Here is a 17,613-nt window from a genome sequence, read left to right on the forward strand (position 1 = left end):
ACAGGACACCTGCGGGGGTGTTAGGACAGAGGTGTAAATAAGTGAAGAGAGGAACCGAGGTGGGGGAGAGACGGCAGGGGAGCGGCGGAGCAGAGATGAAAAGCGGGGCGTGAGATGAGGTTTGGGGGGGGGTGATGAGACAGAGGCAGTGGTGGAGGACGTGGGCACCTTTGATTGCTGAGAGACAGATGAGAGGAGAAAAAAAAGCATGTGTCACTTCTACATCGTGTTAGTCATTTTTATTTTATTTTTAATTGGAAACTTACAGTGTTTGTGCCAAGCCCTCATTGAACTTGTCTTGCTAGTTCTGTTTTAATTTTAGTTTTTTAGTTTTTTTGGACAAGAAATTTGTCTTTGGGGGTCATGCAATTTTTTTTACTACCTATGTCCTGCACTGTTTATTCCAACACCTGCTACTGCTGGAAGTATAAAATACCCTGTTTTTTGCTCACTATTTGGATTAAATAAGCTTTAGAGCTGCTTATAGTTGAATCACTATTGGTTCTTACTGTATTCATTGGCAAAACTGCCATTTATTGTAAATGAAAATGTCAGTGTTTATAAAGTAAAACACTTGTTGGCGGCAGCACTAATGAGCTGATCTTAACTAAACTCATGACATTTTTCAAAGACAGACGAGAGGTAAAATGTGAAAAGAACAAAAACTGCTGAGAAATTAATTAACTGAAGGAAAGCAGAGAAGCCTTAATCTTCCTTTTCGTCTACTGTTATGGACAGATAAGAGATAGGTGCATATGGGAGAATGAAAGCATAGCGGATTGAGGAAGTGAGAGAGGACAAGGCATGAAAAGAAGGAGAAAGGTGGATTTTAGAGTAGAGCAAGGTGAGCGAAGAAGTTGAGAAGACAGAGTATATGTCTGGAGAGAAAAATGAAGTTATATGTAGTCAGAGTATTTAAAACCCCCCACATAGAAAACATAAAAACAGCATAGAATATGGACAAAAGGAAAATGCTAAGCTGAATACAATACGTCAATTGATGGTCGGCTTTCAGTACTTCTCTAATGACAAAGCGTTTGTGGAGTGAATAGGGGCCTGCACTGAGCCGTTGGGCTCATTGAAAGACTCTCTAAGAATGAGCGGGTCACACTGTCAACTTCCTGTCACGTCTTCACGTCTATTTCTCCGTTGCCTTTTAACCCCCCCCGAGGGTTGCGTTGAAGGAGCTGAAGTCAGCGTCACATCTGATATAATTCTTCCACAATGCGGTCTAATTTGCGGCGGTGAAGTTTCAAGAAACACTCACCCTGTTTGATTGTTAATGAGCCCGTGGTTTTTAAGTGTGTTTTCTGCTCATGCCAAGCTTGTGGATCTGTTACTAATGAGCCGGCGCTCGGCTTTAAATCCTAATTTCACTTTTCTAGATATCAGTTTTCTTGGGATTCAAAGATGATCTTGGTTACTTGAACTGTGTGCTTGCCAAGCAATGTTGTAACTTTTTCCTTCCACAGCCAGTTGACTAAGGTTTTGCTAACTTTTCGTAACTCTCATATCTGTCCCCCAAAACTTTTCTTCTTTTGTTTTTCCCCGACCAGTCATCACATTCAGAAGCTGTGATTTTAAAATTCTTTAAGCCCGTCTGTCCATACCTTTCTTTCTTTCTCTCCACCCCTCCACCCCTCCATTCATCCCCTTTTAGTTCTTTGCATCACATTATAGATATTTCATATTGATCTCAGCGTTACCTCTCTGCACCATACTTCTATCCATTCATCCTCTCTCAGATTGTCTCTATCACTGCCTCTCTCCCACCATCCCTCTTTTCCCAACGTTCTTGCCCCAGTCTACTCCCTCCCACAGATTATATTAATGTCATCCCTTCATCCCCCCTTCTCCTCCCTCCCTCCCTCCCTCTCCCTCTTTATTCTTCCCCTCCTTCCTCCTACCCATCCCATTATATTAATAGGCTGTTGAGAGTGTGTGATTTCAGCAGTAGCTCTTTCTATTAGCCAACACTGCATTAGCGCATTAAGTCTGTGTGCACACTGCTGCCTGTTACTCAGTTGGACACATTAACAGCATAATGTCAGACTGCTAGCTGCATATAATATGCTGTAGTGTACAGTTATATGCATGCACACACGCAGACACACACACAGTATGATTCGAACAGGCCCACACTAGTTAATCTTTTTGTCAGTGTCAGCGTGTGTGCATGCACATACAAATATACACATATCTTCGACATATACATGAAACTAGTAAATGCACACAGGGAACGTGTGAAAAATTCATATTCACCTAGTCAGTCAAGTGCACTACATGTATGCGGAAAGAGCAACCGAAGAGTCACAGTGAATTTGTTAAAGTGACAACCCAGCTCCAAACGTCAGTCAGGTGAATCAGTGATCTTTGTCAGTTGGAGTCTGAGGTTGTTATAAGATACGACATATCTCATAAAGATCAAGCGATCAAGAGGAACTTTTCATGTTTTTTTTTGTGTGTGTGTGTGTGTGTGTGCGTGTGCGAGCGTGTGTGTGTGTGCGTGTGCGTGTGCGTGTGTGTGTGCGTTTGCGCGCGCGAACGAACATGTACAGACTTGTAAGTCAGTCCGTGTGAAGGGGGAGGTGGATTGGAAGACACAGGGGGTACTCGGAAATTGTATTGCTTCCTCTCAGCGGGTGTGTGCATGTGCGAGCATGAGCGCGTTCTTCCCTAAAAATAAAACGATACCGCTTCCCTCGAGACCATATGGTACAGATAATGAGCCGGTCTTCCACCGCTCTTGCGTGCCCTTTTTTCCCCGATGGGCTGAGAGAACGGTTCACGTTGGGGAGTTTTCTTTTACTGGAGAGAAGTTAGCGTTGGGAAACTTTAAAGTGGGGAAATGTTTTATGCTTTTCTCTTAACCTTGTCTTTAAAGGCACAAACAGGTGAATGATTGGACTATAATGCTGCAGCTGTTTTTCAAGTGTACACCTGTTACACGTTACAAGATGTGAGCGCAATCACCTGAAGTCTGACTGCGTATACCTTCTGGGTTTGAACCGACATTGTACTAGAGTGGATGACCATTGGCTAACTCTCTGGGCAATTAAGTGTGCTTACACACATAAGTATAACTAACTAACTTCCCCTTTGACTTGATTAAAACCCCTTCATAGCCACCAACTGTACACTGAACAACTTGTCTGATTCGAGAGCTAATATTTCTTCCCGATCTCAGTGGCAATGACTTTTTGACCAAACCCAGCTGATACTTTCCTACAAGTTCTCTCCATTTACTTAGTCACTTTTCTATCTTTTTGAATTCAATAACCTCCTATATCACCAGCGCAGCTACTACTTGAACTAGTCACTTTCTATTTGACTCTGTTAACCTGTTGGTGGGCCTGCCTGAAAGGCCATTTAGTGATGCTTGGGAGCACAAGAAATGGATGATTGTAATGTCTCACCATCTGCTGCGCTGTTGTTTCAACCCTGAAACAATTGTTGAAATGTCAGATTACATTTGTGCTTTTTGCTGCTTCATGGAGGCACAGGGACTGCTGTGGCAACAAGCTGTTTGATTCTCAAAATTAGAATCACTTTAATCAGCAGTACAATAAACATTCATCTTCATATTGTCAGCACTGCTATAGAGTCATTTTTAGAACCCAGGGGGGAAAGTACATACTGACATGTATAATATAAGAAATGGCGGAATCACATTTTGCAGGGACTGTGTACGCTATAGATGTGTATGTATGTATTTATGTACAGAAAGTGAGCACAAATTCTGATCCTATGTAAACCTATTAGGAAACAGTTTACTGAGCTAATACAAAAAGTGAGAAGTTGGGTAATTTCTCCGTAAGACTACATGGTATCAGTGTGTTTTTGCAGCCAATGGAGCTGCCCCCTGCTGGCAATTACATAGAAAGCAGGGTTAAGACACTTCCGCATTGGCTTCACTTCAGACTCCGTAGCTGTCCATTGTACTGTCAGTACATACATACAATACATACAGCACAGTTTACAATGATAATGGTGCAAGTGTTACCGCTTGCGAGTTGCAGTCATTATTTAAAACAATGGGTCTTCAATTTCACACAGGCGTCTAGCAAATGGCCGTGGATTTGGTATAAAGTTATGACTGTAGCTAGCAGATTTCAGCTGCATTTAGCTAGCATAAGCTAATGCTGGGGGTTGTAAACTCGGTCTCCAGCTCACTTTTTAATGTTTAAGGTTTTCAAAATAAGAAGACAATTAAAGGATCTTAAACGTAAACATGATGTCTCATGCATATTTAAAGACTGGGGCAAAAGCTAGTGTTTAAGCCAAATAAAGAGCAGGATTAAGCCACCATCATTCCTCTAAACTCTGATATACTAACATCTCTCGCAGGGTGCATGCTCCACAGTCCTGTACAGTTGTTTTTGTAATCCCACTAAATAAAGTAGGTTATTTATTTTGGGAATAATGCTGCTACTGTAGGCAGTGAGCTTGTTAGTTGTGCAAGCTACCGTTTGCATTTTATGTTAAATCTGGCAAACAGACCGTTCCTTAAAGATAAAGTAGGGATAAACAATTAATCAAAATATCAATGCAATATAGCCAATTGCAATAGCCATGTTCCAAACTGAGATACAGAGCACCACTCTTATTAGACCCTCATACACACCACTTCAATGTGAAGAAAGACAAAGCTTGACAGGCTTCTGTGGCTAAGCTATGTTTGTACAATTGCTGCTTGGGGGAATGAAACGTCAATTAAAATAACCCTGTCAAAAATGTAGATCGAATATAAAACAAATGCTAGTGAGTCATCATGGTCTTTACTCACCTTACACCCTCATAGATCCATAAACAACACAAACAACGACTTTGACCCCCGAATCTGTGATTCTATCAATAGCTTTTTCCGAACAGACAACAAAAGTTTAATCAAACTACATCCTGCCCTCTGACCCACAGTACAGGAACACCTCCAGGGAAGTGCCCTTTCACCTGTGTTTTTCTCCCTGTACACAAACCTTTCACATCCAGCAATGGCTCTGTCATCTACAGGAAGACAAACCTTAGAAGCCCCGTCTCTAACAATGATGAAACAGTAGTGCGAGCAGGTAAATTGGGCAATTAATTATCTGCTTAACACAAAAACACAAATTTGAATTGTAGGTCACATCCCACAAACTCCTATACAAGCACAATATCAATCAGTTTTGTTTCACTCATATTAAATAAGAATGAAGGAAACACCTCATCAGCAAAAAATCCCAAAGCTCTTGGAACCGTGTTCTGCCCAACCTGCAATGAAGCCAACTCAAACGGCTTCACAGTGTAGTCATTAAAATATCCGAATGAGAAAATTAATAATGGTAAATTTCTATTGAAATTGTGTCAGAGAGGTATTGATTTAAATCCTTGGTAATTTGTGAGACCATATTTTGCGGTGTTGTATACTATTATCCAGTCCACTACAAGGGTGTGCATTATTGTTTGTCAGTTTGTAAAGTTTATTCATTTATTTGCACATTAGTGTGAAACACACACACACACACACACAGCTGGCAACAGTATTTCCTTTCAGCTAGCTCAGGTGTGCCATTGAATAAAATAGTCAAGTTCCTCATATGGCCATGGCTGCAACCACCGAATTACATCTCCAACCCAGACTAACTGAGATACTTACAGTACCGTGCAAACCAGTGTTGTGTACATAAGAAGAAATATATTGAAGACATACACAAAATCATTGCAGCATCAGGCATACATATAGCAGCAATAGCATTTTGATCTTATTAGTTGATTGTGTTTTGTTACTGATATTATGCTTTACATCATTACATTGATTGTGTACATGTTAAACTTGGCAGCCTCCCTCCCCTGTTCCACCAAAAGGAGGTACTGTAGAGGCAACCTTTAGCAGCAAAACCAGGAAGAAAATCACAGACATCTTTATTTTAAATTTGTCAGACAGTCTCAGCGTAACTGTCGATATTGATATGACTCAATTTTCTGTGTGTGCACTACATCACTTCTCACATTGAAAGACCCCGGTGGTGCAGTTATGATATCGGCACAAGTGTCGAGGGATTTCAATGATACGTACTCGCATACACACACACACACACACACACACACAGACACACACACACACACACACACACACACACACACACGTTCCGATGCTGATACATAATGTAATATGCAAAACATGACCGATTTGAAGTGGTCTCCTGCTGAGCTGATGATGGGTCTCTTGTGAGGGGTCAACAAGCTCACACAGGGAAATAAATCAAAATGCACACATGCACACACACACACACACACACACACACACACACACACACACACACACACACACACACACACACACACACACACACACACACACACAAACACACACACACACACACACAAACACTGTGGCAATTGAGGAGCACCGAGGAGTCCCGGCTCCCACGCTATCAAAAAAAACAAAAAAACACACACACACACACACACTCGGCAGTCACGACAGTAGATGTGCGTGCTTGAGCCATGTGTGGGCACGCACTGATTTGGTCTCCCCCTGGGGGAACCTGTCATATTCGTGTTGTCTCGAAAAATGTCCTCGCACCAAACCCTTAACCAAAACCTATTTGATAAGCAGAACATGCATCCTCAAATGTTTTTTAGAGGCTTTCTAGCCTCTAATTTGCTGCTAAGTTGTTTTTCATTAAACAGATTTAGAATGCTTTCCGTGCAGGTCTGCTGGCATATTGCATGATGTATGAGGCTCATTTACAAGTGTAACAATGGGAATATACGCCTAATGGGTCTGATGCAGGGGAATACCTGTTTGAAACTCAGACTTGCTCTGACTCCTAATTCTCCAGCACTGTACAATACTGTGTTTATTATTATTTTTGCGCGTCTGCCCTCTGCCTATATATGTGAAAAGAAAACAAGACAGAAATGTATGTAAGTTCAGCTATGCTTGTGTTTTGACGAATTTGTGACATTTGCAGCTACAGTCACACAGCGGGACACAGAAATGCATACAGGAACACCAAGCACGAATGCTGGCAGGTGTCAAGCGCTCTTGTTGACAGACCTACCTGCCCACACACACACCCACACACAGACACACCCACACTATTGTGCTTGAACTCACAATGAGGCCCTGTTGGATAGCACTTTTGTTTAACGGCAGGTAGAGGCAAAAACCGAGAGGAGAACCTGCAGGTGTCTGGCTTGGATCAAGTAGTCTGGTGCCTTCCTCCTACAGAGTGTGTGTGTCTGTGTGTGTGTGTCTGTGTGTGTGTGTGTGTCTGTGTGTGTGTGTCTGTGTGTGTGTGTCTGTGTGTGTGTGTGTGTGTCTGTGTGTGTGTGTGTGTGTGTGTGTGTGTGTGTGTGTGTCACTGCACATGAGATTTAGGTTGCAGAAATGATGCAGCTGTCGAAGGATTGTGTTTAGTAAAATAACATACACAATCGCAGGGAAGCAAAAAGTCAGGGAGACCTTACAGGTACAGACACTAATGAATCGAAGGCTATAAAAGTAATTAGTTATTCATTTGTTCAATCAATAAAATCAGTCATGCAGTAGATTGTGTGGGTGTATGAGAAGAGGTAAGTTATCAAATCAGCCTTTAATCATAATCGCAGTTTCCCCTCCATTCAATCACAGAAACTTGCTAAAAATTATAATTTGATTTATAAATAAATATAGTAGACGGCAACTAAGCTAGTGACTGACCCCCATACTGATTTCATCGCCTGGAGTAATAATAGAAACCAGATAATGAGCAAAATAAGGAGGCTTTCTTCCTAACTGTCAGAAATAATAAGTGAAGTAATCCACATGCCTGTGGTGTTTGTTCCTCTATTGATGTCACTTTGCTGGACTAAACCTCGTACATGTCCTCAGGCTTTGCAGAAAGTTGCATGCATCTCACTTATGCAACTGTTTGTGCCTGTAATTGTCAGTTTTAGCCATTTAAAAAAAAAAAAAAAAAAGCTCATTTAAAAAAAGGTTTGGAAAGCCTCCATTTTGCCTGTCAAAATGTCCGAAATAAAAACAGGATGCACTTGGTGATAATTTGCTGTACCTGTCAAAATGTCACTGAAGAGTGTTCATTATTAGTGATAATTAAAGATAAGATAGAATAAAAGTCTGCTGGTTGTGTTTTTAAATAGGTGACTTTTATCCTTCCGTTTTTTTGTGGCGTATCATGGCTAGATTTGTATTCAGGGCATATAAAGGCAGGTGAGGACAGATGGCGGTTGGCGTTGGTTCCAAACTGTGTGATACAGGGCAGTAGAGAGGGGTGTGTGTGTGTGTGTGTGTGTGTGTGTGTGTGTGTGTGTGTGTGTGTGTGTGTGTGTGTGTGTGTGTGTGTGTGTGTGTGCTGTGTGTCTGTGTGTCTGTGTGTCTGTGTCTGTGTTAGTGTGAGAGAGAAAGTGATGATGTATTGACAGAGATATATGAAAGGCCACAGCCTCAGGTCCCTGGCCTCCAGCCCCTTGGCCATCCTCACCTCTTCTCACATTGGCAGCGGTTGTGTGTACGCGTGTGTTTAAGTGTGTGTGTGTGTGTGTTTGCGCTTCGGCACAGATGTTACCCCATTGAGTCGTGTGCCCGCTCATGCCTCAGGAATGCAGACATAATTTTACAAAAATTGGCACCGCGTGTTTGTATGTGTGCATTTATATGTGTAATGGTACTGATACTGGCACCACCACCTCAATCACCCGTCATACCTTGTCCTCCAGCCAACCCTCTGACCTTCTCCCAGCAGCAGGTGCAGATTCATCACTACAATTGTAAATCTTTTCGACCTAAGCACAGCGTTTAATAAGGTTCTTGAAATTTAAATTGACTGAGGCAGTGGGTTGGTATTACCTGCTGCCTCTCTAGCAGAGCTTTCTGTGTCACCATGGTTAATTCATTGTCACCCTGAGCATGTAATACCTGCAGGGGTATGAAGGGTTCAATTTTAGGTTCCATCCTGTATTGTCCATGTTCTTGTTCCTACTTGGTAACACTGAGAACAGAATGTCTGACTCAGTAATGTAGATATGTGTTATGTGGGCATCTGCTACCTGAACTAGCCCAACACCATCCATGAGCCCCGGGCAGATACTGGGGGCTCATTTAAGTATTAAATACATTTCTACAGCTTAATGGTAATATTATTTAAAAATGAACTTCTAAATATTTTGTAAACCAGTGGACAGAATCGTGAGGGTTTGTTGACAGGAAACTAAGTTTAGATGGACAGGTTAATAGGGTTAAGCGGTTGTGAAGCAGATCTATAGTCAATCAATATCTTCAATCTAGTGACTCGTAATCCTGACTTCATCTTCATGCTCTCTTTAACTCAGTGAAGTCAACCTCATCCCACCACATTATAGATACCACAATTTGAGCTAGGTGCTAGTTTCACAAAAAAGCCACAATAAACTAATTATACACTAATACCCTAAACTAATTGCATGCTATACAAAGAGTGATGGTATGAACATCCTTTGGAGTTTTTCATCTTTCTTTCACCTATATTTCCTGATGTATTAATGTAATAATTCTCTGTGCTCTGTTATGGCCTTGGAAAACCCTGTTTGTGCAGAGAGGGTGAATCAGTTTTTCCTGTGCTGCCCACCGTATGTTTTGGGTTATTTTCAAGGCTATAAACATATTTATATATTGATACATATTGAGCCATTTTAACAACGCCAGTGGTGTGGCTCCAGGAAAGGCAATGCCTGCCCGTCAGTCCACCACTTTAGTCGAGACTTAAAAATGAGGATGAAGCCTAGACTTTTGCTTTCTCGCCACGAGTTCAGCATTTTTGTTTTTTAGTGAAATGTCTCTTCAACTCCTGGATGGATTGCCATTACATTTGGTACATACATTCATGGTGGAAAAAAGACTGTCCTAATTTGACTTTAGCGCCATTATCAGGTCAAAATGGTTTGTACAATACTTTGGTTTTTGCTGCAAAACTAATGACCATCAGCCTCAGTAGTACTTTGTGTTTAGTGCCAATTAACGACTGTTGCATGCTGACATTCTAATGTGAACACATAAGACCCAGGTTCAAACAGATAACAGCTAAGCTAACTAATATTAACAGTGAAAATGCAATATCCTGCACAATATCTTTTGGTAGTGGTCCTGCTGAGTGAGTGGCTTCAGTGGGGAGGAATTATTAGCATGGATGTAAAAAGAGAACTGGATACAGCGTTGGAGGAGGCGCTCTGTTCATTCCTATCAAAGCTGCTCAGTGGTGCGTAAAGCCAAGAAAGCCAGCATGGCAAGCATGGCGTGGCGAGCCTCAGTCGGACCAAGGCTTGCTCAGCTGTTATTGGAGCACAGACCAAAAATGGACGGGGACATAGGAAGGGTAAATTCTCCTGTCAGTCCCCTTGACCAAGTTACTGGCGTAGTGCTGGAGTTGGTTCCAGGGCACTGTACAGAGGCTGCCCACTAGTTCTAACACTAACACACAATGAATTTCCCAATGTGGATCAATAAAAGATAAGAGATGGAAACCTTCACTGCTACAATCTGCATAAGACTGCTCACAAACTCCAGGGAATTAATGGCTGAGTGGGTCATTAATTCAGTACCTTGCATATACTTACAGTAGAACTCCCAAATAAACTCAATGTCTATGGAAAGCTAACAGAACCAATGATTCAATTCTTCACATTTGTTGAAGGTTTACGTTTTCTGTGACTGACAAAATCTGGATGTAGATTCATCAATTTGCTTGATGGTACCACCAAGATTGCACACAGCAGTCGAACATTGGTGATTTATGAAAGTACAGAATGAGAATTGGTGGAAATGAAAGGGTTAAATTGAGCCTCAGTATGCATTTTAAAACAGACCTTTGTCTGCTTGTCTTGTTCTGTCATTTTATCTTAGTTTCTTCTTTGTAATTCTTTTCCTCTTTTTCCTCTTTCTTCGCTCTCGCCTATATCAATCTCATCTGTGTCACTTCTGTTCTGCTCATTTGCATTCTGCTTAAAAGTCTCTTTCCCATTCTCTTTGTTTTTCATCTTCTATCGGTGTCATAGCTTTCCCTCGTCCTCACCCCTTGGCTTTTTTAAACACCCCTTCTCATTTCACTTCTCTTGCTTTCTGTTCAACTCAGATCTCTCCTGTTGTGCCTTTTCAAGGAATCTTCATGGCTTCGCCTCTCTCGCCTAATTTGTTGTTTCACATCAATTATCTCTGTTTCCTTCATCCATCTTCTTTCTAGTATCTTTCTCTTCTCTGCCTCTCCCCTCTCTCCTGCTATATTTTTTCTCTCACCCTTTCATTTCTCTTTTTCCTCCCCCTCCGTCCTCTTTATGCCTCTGCTAAACATTCCCTCTCATAATTTCTTTCTCATCTTTCCCACTCATTGTTTCTCACTTTTCTTCATTCTCTTTGCTCCCATTAAATGTTTTCGTGTCTTCTTTTCTCTCCGCCTGCCTCTTGCTCCTTGCTCCCTCCTCTTTCCTGTTGTTTCTCCTCTCTCTCAGCTCTCTTTTTTTCTGTCTTTGAGCTCTTGTGAAGTGTCTTTCTTTTACCTACTTTCTCTCACTGTCTGTTCTTTAATCTTGTCTACCGGTTTTTGTTTGCTTGTCAGTACGGGAATGAAAGCCAGTATGCCTGGGGTAATACCGAGACAGTAAAGGAAATGTCAGTGTTGTTTAATTGCAATTTTCAAATGAAACTCCTGAAGCCTTACTGTCTTAACCCACAGAACTTTATTTTAAATTCTAGTGGAAGTTTATAAAGCCACCAAATATGAATTTTGAGGAAATGTGTGTAAAATGATGCACTAGAAAATCTGGAATATCTCCATTTGATTAAATGATTGAACCATAAAGGTGTGTTTCAGTATTTTGAAATATCATATAGCTTTGGAAAGAGTTGGAAAGAAGTAAACTGTGGAAAAATATGTTTCTCCAACCTTAGAGCTATAGTACTTAAGGACAGAAATGGGAACAGTTGAATCAAAATTGGACTAAATACACTGGAAAAGGTAACAGTTATAATTGTAATTAGTTACTGTATTTAGTTTCTGTGGCAGTTGCTAATAAAGTGCTCAAAAAGCAGCAAAAGTGGGAGTGAATGTGACACAAGAAGGATGGAGAAGGAAGGAGGATAAGACACAGAGGCAAAGGTCCAAACAGTGGGATGGAAAAAAAGAGAGGCAGATGGACCCAGACAGAGACGGCAGGGTTAGACGGAGCGAGAGGCACCCAACTCTCATCCCCATCCTGGTAAATTAACTCGGTGAGGTCCCACTGTGCCAGTCCTCTCCTCATTAGACACAGACCACGGCTGGCTGTTAGAGGGCTGAGTCAAATTTTGAGCAAGTAAACAACTCTCTGGGCTGACTCGAAACCAATGCTGCACACGGCCACATCAATTTACAGTATGTGTGTACTTCCCTTCTCTCGGTTTCCACACTCTGATATTGCAGGCAAAAAAATTTCGTGTTCAATCTGGAAAAAATATATTCTAGGCCAAATGTTGTTACTGTGGCTCCAAAAAATACAATTTAAAAGTCCAAATATAAAAAGGTAGACTCATTTACACCAGGTTAAGCATAATTTAATTTAGCGTGTGACTGTGTGTGTGTACATCTAAACATGCTTGTGTTTAATTAATTTAATCACCGTCATTGACCCTGACTAGCCACTGTATCTTATTCACGATTACCCTGTTACTCTAGTACTCTACTCTGTCTATGTGTGTGTGCAAGTTCTGCAACATATCCAATCCTCTGACACTGCTTTGTGTGTGTGTGTGTGTGTGTGTGTGTGTGTGTGTGTGTGTGGGTGTAGGTGTGTGTGTGTGTGTGTGTGTGTGTGTGGGTGTGTGTGTGGGTGTGTGTGGGTGTAGGTGTGTGTGGGTGTGTGTGTGCGTGTGTGTGTGTGTGGGTGTGGGTGTAACGGACAGGCTGTGTATGTGTGTAATGCAGTGGGGTTAATTAGCTTCAGACCACTGCCATCTATCAACCTAATGCTCAGACTCTGGCCCCCGACAGCTCCATTACCGCCAGACACACACACACACACACACACACACACACACACACACACACACACACACACACACACACACACAGAGTCATGATGTGTGCATTCGCGCATGTTGTTCTCACACACACACACACACACACACACACACACACTATTAGATATCAATACATACAGATTCATAACTTTGTCTTTCACACAACCGCAAGCTGTTATTAACACATAATCTGTCTCTCAGATAAGGCAGATTGGCTTAATGGTTATCAGGTTATGGTTCAAGGGCCAGTTTAGGTCCTAGACACACTTCTTTGAGGTCTCCACATGACAAGAAGAATACTACAGTATCTTTTAATTAACTGTTTAGACAGTGAGCCTTCATTCTTCCTCAAATATCTTTGATTTCCCTCAGACTTTCCAAGTGGCATTTCAAAAGGTCACTTTTAGCTGTTCAAAGGTTTCTTGAGCTTGAAAGGAGAGCACAGGTTGCCATATAACATACGTCACTTTGGAGCAGCTTCACAAGAAGCATTTTCAGTACTCTTCAGCATTCATTTGTTTGATATTGTTTCCATGTTTTGAACGTGTTCTGTGTGGTTCCTCTGTGAGAATGAATGAACTCCAAACTGTGAATTTCCTCAATTTAGTTCCTCGGCAGGAAAGACACACACAAAAAAGCCAGTGTCCCGGATCATTAGGTCTGTTAGGGTCCAAATCCGCCTGTTGGTTATCTGTTCAGCTCCCCAGTGGGATTCCACCTGATATAGTATACTACTATAGTGAGGGATGAAACTGTTCCCCGCTATCGGCCAAGCCATTAAGAAATAGACGGCGCAGACCTGACTGTCTATAGGTGGCAAGAGTTCTAGGATATTGGTTTATATTGGTTTCACTTCCCCAGAGTTCCCCCAGAAGATACTGGTGAGAGACACAATTGGCTAAGAGCGCTATTTAAGGAAAGTTTCAGTCAAAAATGTGTTTTCCACCACTAAGAAAAATGAGCCTGCTGGTGTTCATTGATTGTTGTCATGGAAGGAAAACATATTAGTCTGCACTCTTTCAGTAGTCTTTGCTTGGAGGGGAATACAGTTGAATTAAGAATTAATCTCTGTTATTTTATGGCCAAGGGAAGTCTGTTGTATGTTTTCATCGTGATCAATTCTCTACTTAAGCAAAATAACAAATATTTAATATCTTTGCTGGATTGGCGAAATTGCCTTTTAATGGCAGCCACACTGCATGAAATAGATTAGCTTGTTTGTTGTTTGCAAGAGAAGAGTTCAGGCTTCTGATGAGGTTTAATGGAGAGGTAAATGGACCAAGTACTGCTTTAGAAGCCCTCTGACTCTGCTAAGAATAGTGCAAGAGGGAGAACTTTGCAGTAAGCCTTAAACTTTTTATGCAAGGAAGAATCTTTGGTAATCCGGAGAGCCTTGGGAACAGAGGATCAAAGATTCAACATGTCTTGATTATTGAAAGAGACTGAGTGTACAGCTTCGTTTGTTTGATATCCTTCATATAAATGTACGTACGAGCAATGTCTCCAACATTTATTTATTATACAATTGCAAAAACACTTCCCGATTGAACACTTTCAGCTTCTAAAAATGGTGATACTTCTGTGTTAAGGGGCAAATGCCATCTGAAGCAAATAGCCTCGTCAGTGTACTAAAATGTACCAAATTTCTTGGCAATGCATCCAATAGTTGTTGCACTTGAATCCACAAGCATCATCCTCGTGTGGCGTTAGAGGAAAAGTCAAGGAATCACCAAAGTCATTAGGGTTTTATCCTGAACATGAATTTCTGTAGAAAAGATCAACACTACCAATCTAATAATTGTCGTGGTATTTCAGTCTGGACCTAAGCGGAGGACTGTTCAATGGACCGACTGACATTGCCGCTAGCATGGCTTCAAATAAATCTGAATGAGTATTGATTAAGGATGGTAAGTGCAACCTGCAAATTGACTGACAATTGTGTTCCAAGAAACTGAAACAATATCTTACCTCCATTGATAAGTGTGTGTGTGTGACAGCGAGAAAGTGTTTCTGGTGCTAATTGAAACTGCACATTCAACAACACGCACACACATTCCCTTTTTATCACACTTGCATTTTCCCCTTCAAACACACTTACACACAAACAAACGAAACACACACACACACACACACACACACACACACACACACACACACACACACACACACACATATTCATTAGAGCAAATGGAATTAGGGGGATTGGAGGCATAATCTTCTTCCCTAGTGATACGGGGGAACCAAGCAGTTAATTTCTCACCTCTAACTGCAACTCAAAAACTACTTGCTTTGAAAAAGGCTGCAGTCAGTCGCAACTCTTAGCACATGAATGATTTACAACACTCAAATGTCACATGCCATTAGACGTGCTTAGTCCGAGCAGGTTTCTGTGCCTATACAGGGAGTGTCTGGGGGATCTATGGCTGTGTGGGTATAGAAATATATCTGCAGAAATATTTAGAAAGCACAGGTGTGGTTGTGGAAGACAGTATTGGGTCTGTGCTTGCAGCAGACATTATTGGATGCCACTGAATCTGTATATGTTGCTCTTTCTCTCTCCTTCACAGTTTTTTATTTCTTTTTCTCCTCTTACTCAGTAATGACTCGAGAAAAATGACAAGAGGATGACTGTGCGGTGTGTGTGTGCTGTGTGTGTGCTGTGTGTGTGTGTGTGTCTGTGTGTGTCTGTGTGTGTGTGTGTGTCTCAGTTCCCCAGCTGTGGAGTGAAATAACAAAAGATCAAAGTACCAGGTTTGCCCAGGTCACAGGGTTACTTTCCCATTGCTGTTGTAAACAGACAAATATCTCATATTCCGGCAGCCATGCATTCGTTTCTCTTTGAAATGGATATTTTCTTATTTAAATGCACATAGAGAGTAAAAGGACAACTGAAAGGGAGTAGTCGCACACAAATACACAAAGCACATATACAGTGCAGAGACACAAACACATGCACGCAAGTTGTTTTACCAATTGTTTCCCTCTGCTGGCCCCGCTTAGATTATTTTCTAACTCTTTCTTTTTTATTTGTTCATTTCTATCGTCTATGAATTATACATGCGCGTCCTGAAGTTTTATGAAAGTTTCCAGTTGGATTCCCCTGGCACAGACGACCAATAACAGGGCTCCAGTGTTCCTACAAGACGAACTACTACCCAGTTCACAGAGAGAAATGGAAGGTTATTAAAAAAATAAAACAGAAAAGAACAAAACACTTTTGATTCAAAATTAGATATCAAACTACTACAAAAACGGAGACGCCATCCACTCAGTGGTGTGCATGGATTGCTGTCGTGAAAGTAAAACATATCAGCTGTTTGAATATAGCTGTTTAAGTATCGAATTTACTTTTAGTACTCTTTTCCCCCTGGAGGCGAATGAATACTGCTCAGGTTAAGATTTCATTTTTATTATTGCTGTGGCCCAAGAAAGTCTTAACACGTAATTTTCTTTTTGTAAACAAGCTCCTGAAGCAAGAAAGCCAAATCCGGAGATTCAGGGCTATTTTACACCTGCTTGCTGCAGTGCTTCAGCACCAACAAAGAAGAACGATTTTGAAGATCCTGCAAAACTCTGGCTAGATCCCTGACCTTTTAGAATGGCAAAGACAAGTGTAGATGCAGGGTGGCAGGGACTTCAGATGATGCTGAAAGGGAATAAAGACAGTGAGTGATGGGCTTTAGAAACATTCCAGTCACACACACACACACACACACACACACACACACACACACACACACACACACACACACACACACACACACACACACACACACCTACACAAACACACACACACACACACACACTCTGTGTCCATCTTAAATCTCTTCATGCAGTACCAACAGGCTTTGCTGTGTTCAGCAACTGTATGCGTGTGTGTGTGTGTGCGTGTGTGTGTGTGAGCGTGTGGCTGTGTGTAAAAGACAGACTGACACATCTTATGTTTTGGTTTAGATTGGCAGTTAAGTCTTACTTCCAATGAATGCCAATGAGGGGTCTGTCCAACATCTGTGTGTCTGTGTGTCTGTATGTGTGTGTCGGCAAGTACAGGGTCTTCCCTGGCTGTCCCCCTCTGTCAGGGGAAAAATCAATCTACCTGTCAACCATCTAACACCTTCCACCTGTTACGCTACCTATCACTAGCAATACGTGTGTATGTGTGTGTCTCCTGTCATTCTGTCAACCTCTGTCTCTCTATCCTCCCATCTGCCTGTTGTGCTTTTTGTCTGTCTGTCCTCCTGCCCGGTCCCCGTTCTCTCTTTTATGTCCACCTTCCTACCTCAAAATCTGTCGGCCACGACACCGACATTGAAAAATGACTTTGCCACCACCAAGCTTCCCCTTTGGTTAGCTCTCTATCTCATTCCGCACTCTGATTCCCAATTATTTACCACTTTTGCTTCTCTCCCTTCATACCTACCCACTCTCAAACCGTTTGTTTGCTTCTTTCTCATCTCTGAGCCAACAATAAGTCTACAGTGCTGCAGCTGAATTTTAACATTCGTGATGACAACTTCTCCTCACATCCTAGAGAATTATTAATCACAGCGATCCCGCCGGGAGTGGAAAGCATTTATAACGCTTTCCTTCATATACATCCTATA

The 17,613-nt window shown here is 41.7% G+C and overlaps 1 protein-coding gene across 7 annotated transcripts in view; it reads left to right on the forward strand.

Moving 5' to 3' along the window:
* The window catches only part of grm8a (glutamate receptor, metabotropic 8a), a 444,440-nt gene that overhangs the window by 70,510 nt on the left and 356,317 nt on the right, over window positions 1-17,613 (forward strand). The gene's annotated exons all lie outside the window — the stretch shown is intronic.

Source organism: Dicentrarchus labrax, unplaced genomic scaffold, assembly GCF_905237075.1.
Source record: "Dicentrarchus labrax unplaced genomic scaffold, dlabrax2021, whole genome shotgun sequence".
Classification (NCBI taxonomy): Eukaryota; Metazoa; Chordata; class Actinopteri; family Moronidae; genus Dicentrarchus; species Dicentrarchus labrax.